The following is a 20888-nucleotide window of genomic DNA, read 5'->3' on the forward strand; positions in this document are numbered from 1 at the left end:
AATAAGTAATTTCTTTAACTTGTTGAATTCTTGTTGAATTAATAATTTGTTTAAATATTAATAAATTATCAGACATTTTGTTACAGTAACTATTGGTTAAATATATTGTTTTTTTTTTATGCTGTCATTATTCTGGAGGTCGCTATTTGAAAGAACAGTACTTTTGATTGCATTTGCTGATGGAAAACTAGAGAAACCATGGATAATAAGTAAAAGTGAAAATCTGCACTGTTTCAAAAATTTAAGGAATAATAAACTTCCTGTGGAATAGAAAGCGAATAATAAAGCGTAAGTGACAAGTGCTATATTCAAGGAATTTTTAAACAAATTAAAGAAAAGAATGAAACAAGAAAATAGGAATATTATACTTTTCTGAGATAATGCAACTTGTCACCCAAAAGTTAAAATTTCAAATGCTCGTTTAGTCTTTCTACCATCATGTACAACATCAGTTCTACAGCCACTGGATGATGGAATAATACAGCTTATAAAATTGAAATGCAGAATATTGAAGCTTCAGTATATTGTTGCAAATGTGGACGACTGTAAGAGAGCATCTGAAATGACCATGAAAATTAACATGTTTGTTGCAATTGCATTTTTAAGTCATTCAATCAAATGCGTAAAAGATGAATGCATAATAAAGTGCTTTTGAAACTGTGGATTTATCCATGATAAAGGTAGAGATTGTGGAGAATTTGTTCATTATGATGATTCTAGTGAAATCCAAATCTGACTGAGAAGATTGATGCAGATGATTTGTGAATGCAGAAGGTTTTGTGAACGTTGACAAGAATATTTTACCAGAAGCTGATGAAATTGATTTAAAATCTATAATAGAGTTGCAAGATGATAAGTGTGAGAAATTCAGAAGATGAACAAAATATTAAAAAGATAGGAAGTAAAAATTCCTACTTCATTGCAAGTGTTAAGTTATATTACCACTATCAAATTATATGCAAAAATGAAGAAAATGAGCATCATGAAAAGGCTGAAGAATTGGCATTCTCTTTTAACACATTAGAAAGCTCATTAAAAGAATGAAACAGTTGAAATTGGACATTTTCTTCAAATAAATTTAATATTTTGTGTACTTGTGTATATTTTGAATGTCTATTTTTGTTTTTACTCAAATAAATGTAGCATCAGTATAATAACTTTATTCACAAATGCTTACTTCCATTGAGTCAAGCAAGTATAACGTTCTGCTCAAAAATTATATATAATTAAGGAAATGCATGTTCACAATGTCTAAGCTGGAAATTTTACTCAGTCACATGCAATTCTATTATAGACATTTTTTACTCTGTGTGTGTGTGTTGTTTTAATATTTACTTTTAAATTAAAAAATTAACTCATATGTTATACTAAAGTATAAATTATGATATACAATTTGGTTCCAAATTTACTGATGAAAATTCCTATAATATTAGTTTAATAAAATTTTGAATCCAAGTCAACAAATGCGATGATGTGGCCTTTGACCTGTAACTTGTAGCTAAAGGGTTAAAATGGTATTCTTTAATAATCAAATAATGTAAGAAAACTTATACATCACCATGAGTATAATCTGTTCTTTAGCTCCACTTTAAAACAGTGCCCTTTCCTAATCAAAATAATGAAAAAATCTTTGCAACACTCTTAGTATAATCTTTTATTTTTCCCATATAACCCATTACCATCTAGCTGACACATTTGTCAGTAAAATGTTAAACAATTCTGATGGAGAGATAGAAAAACCATACAATTTACTTTACCACTATCTTTGTAGCAATCAGTTCTTTCACATCTTGAAACTGTCATTGTTTAGTTATTCTTGAATTTGGATTTTTAATAAGCAAAGTCCTCAAATTAGCAACATATGGAAAAAGTGCAAATAGATCTGAAACAGCTTGAGTATTAATTAGTTAATGTTTTTGCCTAATCAAAGTAAATAATGAAAGAATTTCTTTTTGGGATCATCTACATTTTGTAGATATCACCACACTTTTATTACAAAAGAACTTTGTACTTACAAATAAGAATTTACTTGTTACAGACCAGTGTTGCCAAAAGATACTTACTCAAAGTTGTAGAGAACATGGCAAAAAAGTCACTCAAAACCTAAATATTTTCTTTATGAAGAGAATAAAATGTTGATGATCCAAAACCAAAAAGACAAAAGATGCATTACAGGGGTGAGCAGGAAAAGGATATTAACAAGTTAACTATAACAGAGATTGTGATATAACATTCTGTAAGAGAATGCAAAATTGAAAAGCATTAATAGAGTGACGAAAACGTGAATCTGAAAATATTAGTGGTTTATTAGCATTAACAGGCTGTAATTGTTCTGTACACCTGTGTTTCTTGTCAAATTTAAAATCTGTTTCTATAGCATTTTATACACCCTTCACTAACAGATCACTAATAGAATACCACCTTTTAATTATCCAATCACAGTTGGGTATCTAGCTCTATTTGTTGGCCATGTATTTAACATGAATCAGTCCACTACACAAAAATCTATTGAAATTCCATTATTTTGGAATTTTTATATTTAATGAAAATGTATATTTTAAAATATCCTCTCCTTAAAAATGTTGTATTAGAAAGGGCCAAAAATATCTGAATATCATCAGAATATTTTGTCATAGAAAGACCAATACTCTTATTGATAATAATAGATATAATCTTAAAATATCTTCTCCTTAAAAATGTTGTATTAGAAAGGGCCAAAAATATCTGAATATCATCAGAATATTTTGTCATAGAAAGACCAATACTCTTATTGATAATAATAGATATAATCTTAAAATATCTTCTCCTTAAAAATGTTGTATTAGAAAGGGCCAAAAATATCTGAATATCATCAGAATATTTTGTCATAGAAAGACCAATACTCTTATTGATAATAATAGATATAATCTTTGGATTTTACAGCCTTTTTTTTCCATCTTTGAATTTGTATTTTTAGTAACTGCTTATGTAATGCAAATGTTAAACTTTTACACAGAAAACAAATGGCAAACATACTAATCCCATTATCGCAAGGCCCTACCGGTGACTCTAAACTCCAGATTTTATGTATGGAACTTACACTATGCATAAAGCACTTCTAATGCATTATAGCACATCATCCATAGGCAGTATAATTTATTTCTACAGGTGTGTTTCTTTAATTCACAATTTCTATTTAGAATGTTTTCCATGTCTTCAGTGTAGAACATGCTAATATTTTTGTGTGTCAATTTCATAAGCTATGGAGTCTAGAACTGCCTAGCCTTTGAACGAGGTGCATTACATCTGTGAACAACCAAACCAAAATTGATAATTATGCCTCTAATGTAATAATTGACATAAGTAAAGCCTTCAAAGAAGCAGTCCCTAATAAAAAAACAATTCCTGACTTATGACTGTGGAAACTTACTCTTGAAATTCATGAATTAAAATTATCTGTAAGCATAACTTCATATGAACCTGTATAATTCTCTTTAAACTATTCATTAATGCCAGTAATATAATCTTATTGAGAAACTTGTATTACAACAACAACAGCATGATAATATGGAAATCTCATGCCTATCAGTAGATAAATCCAAACCCAACTCTTGCAACTTTTGTTGGAAATTTAAATCTTATCACAAACAACAAATCAAATAACACCATAAATAAAATTAAGTTTAATAGCAACACTGCCACTACCAATAACAAGCAGTCTGAACTTTTTTCCTAGTATTTTGAAAATACCCTTGTGTAACCCAAAGTTTTCATTTGCTTAACACACATTTCAACAATGTAAATGAACACATTAGTAATAATCAATGCTTTTTTTAACCAAACCTTCTGATTTCTATATCAAATATTTCTAATTCTAATGATTTGTATGCTGTCCTATAAATTTTGCAGGAGTTAAAATTAACCTTTTGAAAATCATGTGCAAAAAGCCCCCAGGAGAGAATGAAATCATAACACACTTAATAACAATTTATAATTTATTGTTACTATCAGGATATTACCTATCTATTTGGAAATCAGCTATTATTAAGGTAATCCTTAAGAGAAATAATAACTAATTCTATTAGCTTGCTAAACATCCTTGGTAAGTTAATGGAGAAATTGACCACAAACCAGTTAAAGACTTGTCTAGAAACCAGCAATATTATTAACAACATAATGTATACAAACCATTGACCACCTTGTTAGACTTATTGAAACTGTCTGTTGTGACTTCAACAATAAAGATACAAACATAGTTGTCCAAACAAACCTTTTATTTGGTATGGTGACAAAATTATAAACTAACTTATAGTCATGTATTTGCCTCTGTTGTATGCTGTATATCCATTGTTCTTACTGACAGAACAGCTAATGTTAAGATCAACAATGCAGCCTCCAGGCTCTTCACTTTCAAACCCAGTATTCCTCAAGGGTTAGTGTTAAAACTAACATTGTAAAATCTCCTTGTTAATGATATCCCATTCCCTTTCTTAAACCATACACTTGCATTTCAATATGCAGATGATATTGCTGTTTGGAGTTCTTTTAGAAATCTGCATACAATGACATTTATGGTCCAAATATTTTATTTAGTGTTCGATTGGTGCAGTAAGTGGCATGCAGCCCTCAACCTATCCAAATCCCAGGCTATGGCATTTTTTAGAAAAATAAATAAATGTAGAAAATAGCTTCATTATCTCCAGTTAGCCCTTAACAATTCAGGCACTGATCAGGTAGAATATGTGGTGCCTGATTAGTGAAAGTGGGTTTTCTTGGGGTACCTCCATTTTCCCCCATAACAAATTTTCATTAGATCTGTAGATCTTTGCCCTTAGAAGGACTTCTCTCCATCATATTCTGTATTCAAAATTTAAATTACATTTGATGTATTAATTCAACCAAAGATATTTAATATTTTTGCCATCAATTTTAATCAATTGAAGTTCATTTAAATGTTACTATCTTTGTTAGTTGTAAGATGTTTGTCCCTTATCAAGAAGTAATTAATCAATCACTTCACCCTAATTATCACTCTTATGTATACCACTTATATCAACTTTGAACTAGATATCTTTATTACATTTTTGGTTCCTTTAGTCTTCACACCTGTTTTGTCTCTGTCAGCAGCCACCTTTATATTCAAACCTTCATATACAGCCAGCTTCCTGTTCCCTGTCTATAGATGCCTACTGTCCTGATTTTTCCTTGATGTTAATTGCATGGTGTTAACTCTCCTTATTTACCTTGTTTACCAACCATCCTTGTATATCATGCTCTTATGTTTCAACAACATTAAGCTTCCCATTATTTTGTCAAAACACTCAAAAATCTTGAAACTTAATTTTCAATTTTGTTTCAGCCTTAATAGTTGTGCAATTACAATTATTTGTGAAGGAAGAGAAATTACAGTTTCTGACTGTCTTGGCTATCTTTCATACCTCTTTAGAACCTGGATATTTTCAAACTAAAATACATACCAATGAATTTTGGTTTGCTTTTTTACTGTGGACCTCCTACATTGCAATGTCTCAATGGATCAGCAAGCAGCTTTGTTCATGGCTTTTGCTGCTCACTTGCATTAGTCCTTTGCGTACCTTAGCTACAATACCCTTGGCAAAGGGTATGAAATGAAATACCAGGAACACATATTGCTTGATCTGGATACACACACACTGCTGGTGAAGTATCACATGCTATACCTTCAAATTAAACATTCATTATATGAGTATTCATAGTGATAATGTTTGTGGATTCTACATAATTAACAAGTGTTCATAAATTTGGAAAATCATTTCATGGTTTGTCATAATTTATGCTTAGTTAGGAAGTGCTTTGATCAGTTTGTTTGGAATCAAACCTTTAATGGCTCTTTTGACTTAGGGACTATGTGGTTTACCGAGCAGATAATTTTTGGTGGTCATTGGCTCCTGAGCCTCCACTAATTTTGAAACCTGGGTAGAACCACTCTAAGAATTCTATTCGTTCCCAGGCATGTAGATAAAACATCTGGCTCATCCATCCTTGAAAAATCTCTGACTTTGCATGTGTGCTTTGCTGGCACTTACATTCTACTTCAAGAGCTCTTGTTTCTCTTAAGTATCTGCAGATTACCTCCCTAACAAACTCCTCTCAGTGTATGTGATACTCATTTTTACATATTTTTTGAATTCTTGTTTCACTTACTGTAACTATCCTGACAGTTCTCTGATTTCTGTTATGGATAGTTATGATAATTCCTGACTGAAAATCTAATCATTTAAGAAATACTAGTAGTTAAATTGTATTCCTTTGCTGTCTGGTTGCATTTTTCATCGGGCCAATTTTTTCTCAGCATTTCTTTAGCTGTGCTATAATGTGATGCATTCTTATTTGACATTATCAAGATCTTACTTGTTATTGTTACTAACTAAAGTAGAAGGGCTCTCAACAACCAAAGCCTTTTTAAACTTGGTGATAATTGTTAACCTTTCCTTTTGTGTTAAAACTAATGACTGTACTAGCATTTTAAGTTTCGAGTAATAGACATGGTATTTGATTTGTTGAAGTATTTATATTTTGGTTCAGAAGGGTTTATTGATGTCTGGTAAATAATCATTTTACCATTTAAAGAAGGGAGCCAATAATTAAGTTTCATCATATGTGCTATTAATTCTGTGTACATCGAAGTTGGAATGACCTCATAATCATCTAATAACCAAAACACTAAATGTACTATAACTTTGAATTTACTAGTTCATGACAGTGAACTACTCCCAAAATTTTGGCAATATTTGCTAACACTTCTTTATCTGTGGCTACTGAAGACTTGATGGCTGTTAAAGCTACTACATCCATAGTTTTATTTTTTTCAAGTTGTGAGGTATTTAATGTTTCTTGCCTTATTTACCTGTTCTTGTATGTGTGAAGCATGCTCTTCTCTTTCTGAACCTGACCATGAAGATAATTTTGATCAGTTTTTTTCATCTTGTGAATTTGCATTAGGCTCCTCTTCACTTCCTCCATCAAATCTCTGTGGATTTGGTTTCTCAGGTGTGTTTTTTATTTTCCCTTTTTCCAATGTCTTTTGAGACTTCCTATTCTTTGGTACATAACTTATATGCTGGTTTCCTTCTATTCCTCCAGACATGTATATCTATGCTGAAACATTCCTGGATAAACTTTACTTCCACTTTCAAATGCATTGTCTTCAATTTCAGAACTCCTATGCCATAGCTTACAGCTGATTCCATTTTCCATTCTTGGATTCTCAATCTCTAAAGTCTCTTCTACTCACTTAGGAGCTAATCTTAGAACCAATAATATATTTCCCACAGTATTCTCTTGCACTCAGTTTTCCTAGCTTCACCTTTTTCTTACCCATTTCTTTTGTTACCTATCCCCTCTCTTCATCTCTTAGCTAATACCATACACTATGATCCTGATAATTTTTCTGGGAAGCTATTGTTGGTATTTTTCAATATCTTTGTTAGGATTTTGTCTTCTGTCTTGTCTCTTCTTACTTGGTTCTTCTGTTGTTGGTACCTCCTGGGCCATGACACTCTTCTTTTTACCATTTGTCTTCCCCAGATTTTCCTCTGTGACATCTCTTTGGCTTCTTTCCTTTGCTCTGAAGTCTTTATGGGTGTTCCTAACCCCTTGTGGACTTGGACTAAAGTCTTTCCAACACCAATATTCCATTTCCTCTTTGGTTTCTTGTTTCTGATGCCTTGTGAATCCAATCTTTTTTCTAGATCCTGTGATCTTTCCACTTCTCATTTCCTCTTTCTCCTCCCTTTGCTATTTCTCTTGCCATCCTCCCTCCCATCAGGTTGGCCATTAAACATCTCTTTCATAGACACTCTCCCTTTGTATCCAGTTGTCAGATATTCCATTTTATTTGTTCCTAGTTAGGTATGTCAATCTATCATTGACAGACATTTCAGCTTGTCATGTTCACAGAGGCTGCAGTATCACATATAAATATAAATTGATAACTGAAAAGAGCACACAACAACTGTTCAAAATACTTTTTTTTACATTGTGATGAACAGTGACTTTACAAATAAACAGGGTATTACTGTGGACAACAGCACTCTCATTGCTCTCACTGTAATTTTTATGCATGCCTTCAAAAGCTCTGCAGTTTTTCAGTTGGAGTTTGAAATAGGACAAAAACCTGTTAGGTGGTAGCATTATTACACTGATAACATTTTGGTACTTGGAATCAAGATATATAATCCACGTTAAAATTTGTTTGTTTCCTTAAGTACTTGCTTCCTATTATTAAATTTATGCTTTTGCACACTGGGATCTTTTCAGCACCTTACCTTTTCTTGATACCATTATCTCTGTTGAAAATAACAAGCTTGTTACTAAAATGCACCAAAAATTGCATGCTAAACTATTGCATTTGCATGGCACTCATATTGTCTACCTGATACTAAATGTGGTATGATTATTGGACAAGGTAACAGAATTGAAACAATCTGCAATACAAATTATGGTAAAGTATCATCTAGGTTGGACTTAATATTCTTGGTTGTAATGATAACTGTATTTCAGATATTTTTAAAAGAGTACTAGCTAATACAGGTGGACAAAAGACATTCATTGACTCTTCATAGACTGGAAATGGTATCTGGTTAAACCACTGCAAAGTATCTATGCAAAGCTATAAAAAAATCTTGGTTAAAAATCTGAATTGTACAAAACCTGAGGATTGCAGTAAAACATTACTTCTTTGTTTAGCTGTCAAAAAAAGTTAATTCTTGTATTGTTAATTATGTTATATGTGAGGTGACATGTACCTAGTATGATGTTAAATACACTGGTGAAATTAGTTGTCCAGTACATTAATATTTTAAGGAACATATCCATGCCACCTTGAGTCTCAATTCTAAAGAGACAATACCAAACACATTTTAATAACACCTGGTACAACAGGAAAAACTCTTTAGCATTAAGTTCATAACAAAATGTAATTGTTTCTTGACTGTGAGTTTGAAAAGTTTCTCCTAATTCAGTCTTATAAACCTAAAATAAATAAAACAATTTTTATCCTTTGTAATTACAATTATTATTTGTGTGTGTGTATGTGATACCTTGCAACTTTTTTGTCACTTGATTATTTTAATTCCTTTTTAACATATGATAGCATGTGACATTACCATTTTAAAATAAATTTTAAATTGTTGTATGTGATGGTTTAACCATTGAAAAAGAAATAAACCAAAAGGTCAAGTTTGAATAAAATAATTTTTTCTCTGGAGTGTGAATAGTTCTTTTTTTCTAGACATGGATTCAATCCTCCAGTCTATACTGAAAAGTTTAAAAATTGAAAATGTTTACATTAATAAGCATAACAAGTACTTTTAACACAAAAAGTATTTTATAATGAAGTATATTTACTAAAGTTTACAAAATCTTTGCTAAGTTAATCTAAGTAAAAAGTGTGTTTATTTCCTAGAATAAAAATATTTTGTCATTCATTAGCTATCATATTTTGTTTGCATAACTTCTAGAATATTCTAAATTGATACCAAATTTTTCTTTTTTCCTAGAACTTTATCTCTTATTTTCTCTATTCTGACCCTGACTATAACTAAATCATCTGGAAAATATTAAATGGAATCAAAAATACCTTTTTGATAATTTCTGCAATTGTAACAAATAATTACAATTATATATCCTAAACAGTCTCAGGCATCTAACAGTTTATATTTACTTATCAGTTAATGTTATTGTTTTATTGCTCTTTGAACTGTGTCTCACTGGCATAATAAAGCAGCAATATAAATAACCTGGCATGAGTTAGGGGTAAATATTACCATTTAGATCATGTGATAACAGCGTGTGTGCATTATCCATGGAACATTTTCAAGTTTTTTTTAACAAGTTTTTGATTTTTCATTTGAGTTATTTTTGTTAAAAATACAAAACAATAAAAAAATTTACTTTAAAACTGAAAATTTGGCATTACTTGCACTGTGTGCTTGCATAAGTGGTTTAGTAAGCCTATGTTTTTCAATGTTGGTTGAACAAATAATCATTCTTCAGTAAAACCAGATGTTAAAAGGTTGAAATTTTGTATTCTGGCTTGTCACTAACTGTGATATCTGTTGATTGAACAATTTTGAAACTCCCAAGTGAAGAAAAAAATTACAAGTTAGTAGTCAGAGTTCTACTGTGTCAAGCAACATAGAGATGTGAATTGAGAATTTATTTTATAATAAGAATGAAAAACGTGTATGTGTGTGGGTGTGTGTATGTATATATATAGACATTTTTATATAATCTATTTTTAACAAAATTTATTAACATATCTTCTAATAAAGTAGTTTTTGTGTTGTATGTAACTATAAAAACATAGTACCATGCAAACTTTTGACTCTCCCATAACTCTAGACTCCAGTGTATACAAAAAAGGTGGAAAAATTAATTTTTGTTTAATATTACAATGGTGTAAATGCTGAAAATCAGCATCACTGAGATGAGTAAATTGTTATACTTGGAGATAGAATATTAGTTATAATCAGATAACTATTATAGGAATATTCTTTTCAAATATTTTTAGATTTGGGTTCTATAGATGAAAACTGGTTTCACTGTGAAAATGAAGAGAGGGTAAATCATGGAGCTTGGAAAGTACCAAAAACCTTAGTGGAATCAGCATCAGTTAATCTTCAACATGGTGTGTTAGTTTGGTGGTCTGAAAATAACAGAATCTTAAACATTATGAATTCTGAATTAAATCAGAATGAAACAGCAGAAGGAACTTCCATAAACTGTCAAAAGCCCTGCATCTATCAGAATGAACTGCAAGCATCAACCCAAGTTAAGTTAAGACACAAAAAAACTTCAAATTTCAAATGTTGCTGTTTTAGTAATGATACAACATCAGCAAACTCTTCCAAGGAATTTGATACAAAACAAAATAAGATTCTAACACTAACATTTTGTGTTGCTGCTGAAATAAATCCATCAGCATGTGAATCTTTTAATAAAAATGAAAATTGTTTTAAAGTTTTGCTGTCGACACAGGAAGGAAACAACATTAAACCAAAAAGAACCCAGAAAGAAACAGAAAACAATGAAGAAAGTGTAACCAACTCAGCCCATAGTTTTCATTCTAATAATTCCTCTAGAAAGTTTTTATTATGGAGTCCAGTCACACAAGAAGAGCAACAAAAAAGGTTAGTTATTTTTTTACCCAAAAGCATTTTAATAGCACCTTATCTTCTTAAATATGCAATTTTTTCTTTATTTTTGAGTCAACTAAATGTTAATTGAGTCGTGCATGAATCAAATCTATAATGAATGTGGTTTAATGCTAAATGTTGAGCATATTACCTACTTAATGTAAATTTTGTGTGTGTGTAAGTAATGCTTATAACTACTTTCATGTACATTTTATACATCAGACTTTAATAGATACATTAATAATATTGCATTACCCATTTGGAATTTAGTAGGCATGTGTGTTTCATAAAATAAAAAAGCTAAAGGTTATTGAAATCCCAGTCTACTTTGTGTTATATTTTGTCTTATTTGTGCTACTTTCCCCATTATATTTTGGTTTTTTCTTGTGTAATTTTTAGTGCTGAGGACATCATCAGAAGTCTTCATAAATGCACTATTTGATATAAATAACTATCAATTTGATTCAGTTTTATAGAAATTTAACTTGCATATTTCAGCAATTAGTTGGAATTTTATTTTACAGGACAATAACTGCTGACCACTCAGTTTAGTTTTTATATATTTATTTTAGTTGCTTGTTGGTTTGTTTTTATTGTAAGCTTTAGCATAATTTGCCATCAGTTTTGAACTTGTTTCAAAATAAGAGTTCCTTGTGAGTCAGCAATAATTTGTAGTATTAAGCATTTCAGATATCATATCAACAGTAGTTTTTTTTTTTTCTTTTTGGTATTAAAAGTATGATTATTTTTCTGTTACTGTAGTAAGAACATTTTTCATAATTATCTATTTTGTTCCACAGTTACTATAAAGATCAGTCTAATTTTGTGTAGTATTTTACCTGGTCCTATCAAATTGTTATTCAACATTTTAATGATTGAATACAACAAACAAAGTTGTTAGTGATATTTTCTGCACTAAATTCAAACTGATAAACTTGACAAGTTCAATAATGAATTAATATTAGAATCATTAAACATTGCTTTTCACACGGGATTGTAGACACTTCTTTTCAGTCTCTCACGCTACACTAGCAGAAGATTTTTATTGGATTTTAAACCATTGTAATCTGTTGTCATCTTGTGTCTATTGCTATGACCTTTTTGGTTCCATTTTTACACTTATTCCTAGCCTGATCAAGGCTATTCAAGAGTTGTAATAACTATTATTGTTTACTGCTATTTGGTGTATTTTTAAATTAGGTACCAACACAAACATGAGACATTTCTAGTGTACACACTGTATACAACAAGGATTAGGATAATTTTTGTACATTTTGTATTTTACACTAATTCTGAACCTGTATGAAATTAATGCTTGACTAAAGTTCTGCATATTGTTATAATATTAAACACTGTTTCTTCAGAGATTTTATAAACAAGTTTGTTTCATGTTAGGTAGTTTTTACTTCTGAAACACTGTAGACCTTTCCTTGTTTAATGCCCTTCTGTGCTTTCAACAAATGTGACTCCATTCTAAATGTCTATTACACATTTCAGTGTAAAAGATCTCTACTACCTACCATGCACTAGAAAATATTATACAGAGTTTCCTTTCCCAACATAATTCAGATTTTCTTGCTAACAGTTATGCTTTCAGGTACACTTATTATGAATTTTGATGTAATATAATTTACTTCTGCAAATATTTCTACCAATATTGGAAGTTTTAAAACTTTTTTGCAATTGTCACTCATATAATGTAGCATGAAAAAATATACCGTAGCTGCATTTCCAACCTTTTTTAACCAATGTACTCTGGTTATTACTTTTATATTGTCTGCTGATGTTCCTAAAAAAATTCACATTCATTTTATTTTTAATGATCTCTGGGACCTAAACATCCACCCATGTGTTTGCTGTGCATGGCAACCCATGAAGGTGAAAGAGGATCCTGGTGGTTGAGGGGTCCAACCCTAACACACCACTTTGGCCTTGAATTTCTGTAGACGGTCAGCCTTTGGATGGCCCCCTTGGGTCAATCAGCTGGTCCACTTGGGCTAGAGTCAACCAAGTACCAGTGTTGGAAGTTCTCAACGGTGTTGTGGACATTGTGTCTGATGCTGGTGTTTGGGTATAGTGCTCACGAAACCCTGGTGTTGCTGCAATGTCCTTGCATGACATTGTAGTGCATCCCTTCGTAAGGCTCCTTGGTGGGTGGGGTCAGTAGGTACCGAAATTTTCCTTTTTTCCGATGGATCCTCCAACAAAAAATTTAAATAAAACAGTGAAAAAACAGTCAATAGGTAAACGACCAAGTCTTGAAGACTCTGAGCAGCAATCTTCAACATCTGTATCACCTGTACCCCATTTTCTTATATTACATTCTCTTTCAGAAAAACCTTTAGGGCAAATGCCCCCCTTTTTTTTCAGAATGGACTAGAGGGACTTGCTGGCTCTCCAAAGTCAGTAAAGAAGCTTCTATCTGGAGACATCTCTTGGTTGAAACATTCACATCCCAACACAATGAACTCCTCTTGAATTCAAAGGCAATTGGGGATGTACCTATTGAGGTTACCCCTCATGCTATCTTGAATTCCTCATGAGGAGTTATTGTTGAGAGGGATTTGAAGAACGTCCCCGAGTCAGAGATTCTCGCTGGTCTCTCCACTCGAGGAGTTTCTGCAGTGAGGTGCATCTCCACTCGCAAAGACAGAGTTACACTGCCGACAGATATCCTCGTTTTGATATTTACATCACCATGTGCACCTGCCACCATCAGGGCAGATTATCTAATTTGCAGGGTACAGCCGTACATTCCAAACCCTCTCCAATGTTTCCAATGTCAGAGGTTCGGCCATTCAAAGACGTCCTGTCGTGGTTCCCTGACATGTGCTTGTTGTGGTGGCAAGGACCACAATGCCTTTGAGTGTCACACGGACCCACATTGTGTCAACTGCAATGGTTCCCACCCTTCGTACTTTCGTTCTTGCCCAAAATGGTTGGAGGAAAAAGAGGTGCAGCATTTGAAAAGGACTCATAGCATTAGTTATCCTGAGGTTCAGAAATTGCTGTCCGCCACTCCATCTCGGACATATGCTGGTGCTGCTTAGTTCCACAACTACAATGGGAGTGCAGACAGACTTCTCTGTACCTCCAAGAGAATCGTTTTCAAAACAAATGAAAAGCCTTTTGACCTCCGTGGTTAAAAAGGTTGATGAATCGACTTCTACACCCATCTATGTTCCTCCCATACAGTCCAACAAATCTCAAGATCCATATTCTTCGGTTTCAACTATAGGCATTTCTTCTGATACATCTTTTTCTTCAACCCCATGATGCAAAACAATCATTCGTTTGCATCCTCAGTCACTGGAATCCCCTTCCAACAACAAAGACCTGCCCAATCGACCCAGGGCAGAATCTATGGAGGTCAATAGACCTCCTCCGAATAAGGACAGTAAGAAAAAAAGATGTGGTCGTAAACAGAAGGGTTCTCCAGCCACTTCACCTATCCATCATTAAAAATGGCCACCTTGATACAATGGAACTCTCAAGGTTTACGTTCTAGTCTGGATGATATCAGAACAATGATTGATTCCTACCATCCTGTATGTCTTTTCTTACAAGAAACATGTCTAAAACCTGCTGATACAGTCACCATTTGGCAGTTTTCTCTGTACAGAAATGACAGGCTGTGTGATGGAGTACATGGAGGGTGGCACTATTGGTTGATCAGCATGTGCTCACCCTGTCTTTGTCACTTAACACACCCTTGGAGGCCGTAGCCATCCGTGTTTCCTTTGGTCATACCATCACTGTTTGTTCTCTCTTCCTGTATCCTGGAGACATATGATCAATCAGACCTTGATGCTCTTGCTGAACAGTTGCTGTCTCCATTTCTAATCCTGGAGGACTTTAATGGACATCATCCCCTCTGGGGAAGTGCTGTTATTGACAGGAGGGTCGCTCTGTAGAGCGTATGCTCTCTGATCACAATCTTTCTCTTTTCAATACTGGTTCTTCCACTTATTTTCACGCACCTAGTCAGTCCTTTACTGCTATTGATCTCTCGGTTTGCTCCCCTTGATTATTTTCCCATTTTTCATGGAGGGTTGACAATATTCCACGAGGCAGTGATCATTTTCCAATACTTTTGAGAGAGACTGGCCGTGGTCAATGCCACCCTACCCCCGTGCCCAGGTGAAAGCTGGATCAGGCAGACTGGTCCACTTTAACTGTTCTTGCAGAACTTGATCCTGCCATTGTGAATCAGCCATCAATAGACGACTGTGTGGCAGTGGTAACTGACTGTATTATACAAGCAGCTGCTCAGAGTATTCCTAAAACCTTGACACATTTTCCACGATATCCTCATCCATGGTGGAATCCTGCTTGCCACTTGGCACGGAAGGCTCAAAAACGGGCCTGGGATACTTTCCGTAGATATCTCCCACTTTCAAACCACATCGCTTTCCAACGGGCCCGTGCACATGCTAGGTGGGTAAGAAGTCAAAGCCAGAAGGATTCTTGGATTAAGTTCACAACTAGCATATCTTCTACCACCAGTTCCAAGGCCATATGGGACAGGATTCGAAAGGTTAGTGGGCACTACAATTCTGTCCCCTTCTCCATCTTACTCTCTGATGGCCAAGAGGTAGCTGATGTCTGGAGCATCGCTGATACTCTAGGTGAAAGCTTTTGCCCGGTATCTAGCACTTCTGCTTGTTCCTCCACCTTCTTGGCCATCAAGACTTGGGCAGAGCGTTCACCTCTTTCCTTTCGAACTGACTGTCTTTTTGACTATAATTGTCCCTTTACACTGGTGGAACTGAAAATGGTCCTTCATCAGTCTGGCAGTACATCTGTTGGGCCTGATGATGTACACTATGACATGCTGTGCTATCTCTCTCCTGCTTCTCTTGATATTCTTCTAATTGTTTTTAATCGAATCTGGCAGGAGAATGTTTTTCCTGATGTCTGGTGCCAGGCTATTATCTTACCTTTCTCTAAACTTGGGAAAGATCCCAAGATTCCTTCACACTACCGTTCAATTGCTTTGACGAGCTGTCTCTGTAATACCTTAGAGAGGATGGTTAATGCTCGTCTTGTTTGGTTCCTCGAATCAAACAACCTCCTCTCGCCCACCCAGTGTGGGTTCCGACGATAGCATTCCACCACAGACCACCTAATTTGACTCGAAACATCAATTAGAGAAGCCTTTCTCAAACGCCAACATCTTGTTTCAATATTCTTTGACATTCAGAAGGCTTATGACACAATATGGAGGCATGGCATTTTGCGAGACCTCCATTTATATGGGTTGCGTGGCCATTTACCCATGTTTATTAAAAAAATTTTAATTGACAGGAGACTCCAAATTCGTGTGGGTTCGACACTTTCCCGTTCTTTTGTACAGGAACTTGGGGTCCCTCAGGGCTGTGTTTTGAGTGTCACACTTGTCAGTATAAAGATAAATGCCATCACTGAACAACTCCCTCTCACTGTTGCAAACGGGCTGTTTGTTGACGATTTTCACATCTCGTGTCAGTCGTCAAACATGAGATATATTGAGCAGTAATTACAAACTGCCTTCAATCGTGTACTGAAGTGGACTACGGCAAACGGTTTTAATTTTTCTCTCTCTAAAACCATTTGCATGCACTTTTACCACCTATGGAGTATCCACCCTGATCCTGAACTCCGTATCAGAGAAGTTTCGCTGCCAGTGGTCCTGGAGACCAAGTTCTTGGGGCTTATCTTTGACAGTAAGCTGACCTTTATACCACACTTAAAGCAGCTATGGGTCAAATGCACAAGAGCACTGAACATCCTCTGTTTCCTCTCTACTGCCAGTTGGGGAGCAGATTGATGTTCTATGTTGAAGATATATCGTGCTCTTATGCGTTCAAAACTCAACTATGGATCAATGGTCCATGGCTCTGCCAAACCCTCGGCCTTAAAAATGCTGGACCCCATTCATCATCAAGGACTTCGACTCTGCACTGGGGCTTTCCGCACCTCCCCAGTTCAGACCTTATACATGGAATCTCATGAACCTCCTCTGCACCTTCGCCGTTTGCAACTGTCTTTACTGTATTCTTCGAAACTTCACTCCTTACCAAAGCATCCCAATTGGGGATGTTTTCCTTCCTCAGTGGGCCTTACTTTTTCAAAATAGATGATCTGCCATTGCTTCTTTTGGCCTTTGCATCCAGGTGCAATTGGATGAATTGGGTCTGTCCTTGAAAAACATTGCAGAATCCACTGGTCAGCCCATCCACCCATGGCTTATTACAGCCCCCAAATGTGACCTTTTTTTAAGTCATCTCAAAAAGGCAGATACTCCCGATTGGAAGTATCGTCTTTTATTTACTGAACATCTTTTGAACAACCTTTCTATTCCAATTTATACGGATGGTTCAGAATCAGGTGACTCTGTGGGCTCTGCCATGGTTTGTTGCAGTTCGGTGGTTGCGTGCAGAATCCCCTCTACAGCTTCTGTGTTCACTGCTGAACTGTATTCCATATCTCTTGCCCTGGATAATATTTAAACTGAGCAGTACTCCAACTGCACTATTTATACTGACTCCCTTAGTTCTCTGCTGGCCTTGGAATCATTTCATGTTGGCTCTAACCCTGTTCTCGCTGATATTCAAAACCAATTGGCCCATTTCTCATTAACATCTACTTCTATCCAGTTTTTCTGGATACCAGGCCACGTTGGTATTCGCGGGAACGAACTTGCAGACATGGCAGCTTAATCTTTCTGCTCTGGCATTATCACCACTATGCCTATTCAAGGCTCGGCTCTATGCCAGCTGGCAGTCCACTTGGAGTGAGCAACGTGACAACAAACTTTTTCAAATAAAACCCTATATTGGGTTTTGGCCGTCTAGCTTCTTTAAGGTTTGGAAGGAGGAAGTTGTTCTAACTAGATTACACATTGGTCACAGTTTTTTAACTCATCGTTTTCTTTTATCTGGAACTGATGCACCAGTGTGTAGTTTGTGTAACACTCAAATCATTGTAAGCCACATTTTACTTTCCTGCCATCATTACGACTCTCAACGACGGCATTATTTTAAACATGTTCTGTCCTAGAGTTTGTCTGTAACATTGGACAGTGTTATTGGTGATGGTGACACTGTCCACCTTGATAAAGTTTTTAGTTTTTTAATGGCCATTAATCTTTTTATCTCATTTAAGTATTTGATATTTATTCTTTACACCTTTTTCACTGTGGTTCTCTTTTTAGTCTCAATCTCTCTAGTTCAATTTGACATTATAAAATGGCCAGAACATTAAATAACTTGACACCAGGACTGGAAAGGCCAACTTCAGGTGACTAACGCTGCTGTTTGAACTATCCGTTTGAACTACCCATTAGTTTTCCTGGCGAGTTGTTGTTACACTTTTGCTGCATGTCATTTAACACTTTTATTACTTTACCTTTTAGTACTGGCCATAATGGTACATAACCCGGAACCAGGACAGGAAAGAACAACTTCAGGTGACTGACAGTGGTTCTTGTACTTACCTGTTAGTCTTCCTGGCGGGTTATGATCATTACCATTCTGCTACACGAAGTCCTTTACAACTTTGTAGACTGGATGTCAACATTGGTTTTATGCCATTTTCTGTTTTAATTGCTGTTTTGTTTATACCTTTGTTTCCTTTTACGAATTTTACTACATTTACTTTACTTTTACCTTTTTACAGGACATTCGTTAATTTTTATTATGATTTTGCTATGTCTTTTAACACTTTTCTTATTTTACCTTTTGATAATGGCTGTTATGACAACATAACCCAGAACTAGGACTGGAAAGGCCAACTTCAGGTGACTGACGGTGGTTCTTGTACTTACCTGTTAGTTTTCCTGGTGGGTTATGATCATTACCAAGAGAGTATTTCTTCAGGTTCTCATTTTCTTTTATTTCATGTAGATCTGCATCTATTTACTGATTTCTCTCTCCAAAGGAATATTATCTTTTGGATTCATGGTCTTGCCTAGAATAACAGTCTTGCATCAATTCTTTAGAACTTTGAGTAGCTCATCATACTTGTAAAATATTCTTACCCTTACTAGACCACAACTTTGTTTTATTTCACAATGACAACTCCAGTAACAACGTATATCAGCAGTTAGAGATGAACTTGGTCTTTCAGAATTTCTTTTGCATTTATCTTTCTTTATCTTTGGCTTTAAAGTCATCACTTTTATTTCCATATGAACATTCTTGTGTATTCACTTTCCAGAGATCAGAGCTTCTCTTAAAAAGGGGACCCTTCACGTGTTCACTAGTTGTGTCAATATTTGGTCATTGTGTAATCAATCCATTTATATTGGCAGACAATAATCATTTTACAATTTACTGGACCCAGATTCAGATCACATTTGTCTAGTGGTTGATGCTTGGAGCCAGGCTTAAGAGATATTTTTTCTTTATGTCTACCCTCTCTTTTTTTCTTATTTCTTATGTATCAATCAAGATCAGTTCAACAGATTTCCAAATTGTTCATGTTGATCAGCTCAACTGTAATTTCTACTACTATGTCATTGGGTCTCAAGTGAATCCTATTCCTTTGTCTCTTTGGAAACATTTTCTATATTACCAGTATCAAATGTAACTAAGTAACAATAGCATACAGATAAGAAAGAAAAAAATATCTTCTAACCCAACCTTAAAGATTATATTTATCTTGAAGAAGTACCATGTAACTCAAGACCTCAAGGAAACTTGGATATAGGTAACAGGTGCAAAAATTTACCAAGAGTTACTGCAGGTATCCTCTGAGTTACAAGAGAAACACATTCTTTGAGGACATAATATTTAATGGAAAAAAGTAAATCAAAAATGCATTTCATATTATTTTAAAGGTAAAAAATATAATGTAAATTCTGGACACGAAGTTTTTAGCAAGATATCTTGAGGTTTGAGTATATTACCTCTGACAACAAACATGGATCACTTCACAGTCTTGTATATAAATTTCGTTTGGAAGGGGTTTTAATTAGCATGATGTGAAATGAATCTGGTGTGTTACCTGGGCATTTTCTCATCTAGGATATATATGTAAATACTTGTCACTGATTATACTCTCTGTTAACTACTACTATCTGTATATTTTTAAATTTCCTTATTACATCTGGTCCATTGTCTTCTTTCTGTGTTGTTATAGAATGTTTTTGGACCACTGTGGCCAGTCATACCACTTCCTATTATGAATCTAGTTTTGCTAGTGACACCATAGAATAGTTATTAATTCATCATGTACTTATTCAATTTGTTTGATACTCTATGATGATTGTATTATTGCTCCCAGTGGCTCAACTGTTTGTTTGAGAACTTAAAAGATTAAAAACCAGTTTTTGATGCTCGTGGTAGACACAGTCAGATAGCCTATTGTTTAGCTTTGTGCTTAGCTACAAACAAACACTATATTATTCAAGTGGTACATACTTTATGTACTCTCCCATAATATGTATAACATATCTACAAAATTCTTGAACTTTATAAGCTCAAATTTTGGAACAATGCTGTTGGAATTGTGTGTACAGTTTCAGACTCTGATGTTTACATTTTGTTGTTCAACTAGCCAAGGAAATTATGTACTATTCATTTGTTAGAATAGTTACATGGTGGTGTTCTTTGCAAGATATATTTGCATTTCACTGCCCCTCTTTTGATTATTTAACTGCAAAGAAAATGTGTATCATGTATGTAGTTTGGCACTTTTAACAGATTGTTTTCTGTTAATAAAAAAAGAATGAAATCATATCATGGAAAT

The 20888-nt window shown here is 34.3% G+C and overlaps 1 protein-coding gene across 4 annotated transcripts in view; it reads left to right on the plus strand.

Annotated features, from left to right (window-relative positions):
* LOC143225246 (uncharacterized) overlaps positions 1 to 20888 on the plus strand; it is a 160940-nt gene that overhangs the window by 11834 nt on the left and 128218 nt on the right. For all 4 annotated transcript variants that reach the window (XR_013013761.1, XM_076454333.1, XM_076454339.1 and 1 more), the window contains one exon: positions 10532 to 11150. The gene's annotated coding sequence lies outside the window, so the exon portion shown is untranslated. The remainder of the gene's footprint in view (positions 1 to 10531; positions 11151 to 20888) is intronic.

The sequence above is a fragment of the Tachypleus tridentatus genome, chromosome 1 (assembly GCF_004210375.1).
Source record: "Tachypleus tridentatus isolate NWPU-2018 chromosome 1, ASM421037v1, whole genome shotgun sequence".
Taxonomy (NCBI): domain Eukaryota; kingdom Metazoa; phylum Arthropoda; class Merostomata; order Xiphosura; family Limulidae; genus Tachypleus; species Tachypleus tridentatus.